Below are 1,156 nucleotides of genomic sequence, written 5' to 3' on the forward strand. Positions count from 1 at the left end.
ATATATATATATATATATATATATATATATATATATATATATATATATATATATATATATATATATATATATATATATATATATATATATATATATATATATATATATATATATATATATATATATATATATATATATATATAATATATATATATATATATAATCTTCACAGATTTACATGATAATCAATAATACACTTCCTTTTTTGCAAGAAATGGGGACATATGGTACTTGACCATTAAAGCTGCATTGACATGATGGTATTAATATTTTTTCATCTCCTACGGTGTTTTGGTGAAGAAATCTATCCTAGCATAATTTCTTGGTCTTCGTTGGGGCGAGAGGGGGACTTTTCTGCCTTTGCCATGTTAAGTTGACACTGTAACTAGTTTAGGGTCATAAGCCAAAATGCTGCTATACTTTATATGTTTTGGCACAGAAGTCAAATGTACATTGAAATATACGATTGTACAACAGATTTAGGAATAAAGATCTGACTATTTGATATGGCAGACTTTCTTTTTTTCACTTATGGTGTCAACATGTAGAAATTTTTGTAGACCACATTATTAAGATGCATTATACAAGTGTAGCGTACATTGTATAACTTGGACATCACATTTTGGATTATTTAGGGACTTCATTGTCTCGCAAATGTAATTTGTTAATTACTTTAAATAAATATACAATTTTCCCTCAAAGCCACTAGACTTGGCAAAGCGAGTGATAATTTGCACAAAGATTCCAATATACGGTCATAACTCTATTCACAGAATTAATTGGTTCTGGAGGTTTTTTCTGAAAAATTCGTAAGTAGACCACTACTTTGTAGAAATTTTTGTAGACCACATTATTAAGATGCATTATACAAGTGTAGCGTACATTGTATAACTTGGACATCACATTTTGGATTATTTAGGGACTTCATTGTCTCGCAAATGTAATTTGTTAATTACTTTAAATAAATATACAATTTTCCCTCAAAGCCACTAGACTTGGCAAAGCGAGTGATAATTTGCACAAAGATTCCAATATACGGTCATACCTCTACTCACAGAATTAATTGGTTCCAGAATTTTTTTCTGAAAAATTCGTAAGTAGACCACTACTTTATATGTAAATCATCTTAAAAATTAAAACTGGCCAATTTTTCAGG

This window comes from Stigmatopora nigra, chromosome 6 (genome assembly GCF_051989575.1).
Source record: "Stigmatopora nigra isolate UIUO_SnigA chromosome 6, RoL_Snig_1.1, whole genome shotgun sequence".
Classification (NCBI taxonomy): Eukaryota; Metazoa; Chordata; class Actinopteri; order Syngnathiformes; family Syngnathidae; genus Stigmatopora; species Stigmatopora nigra.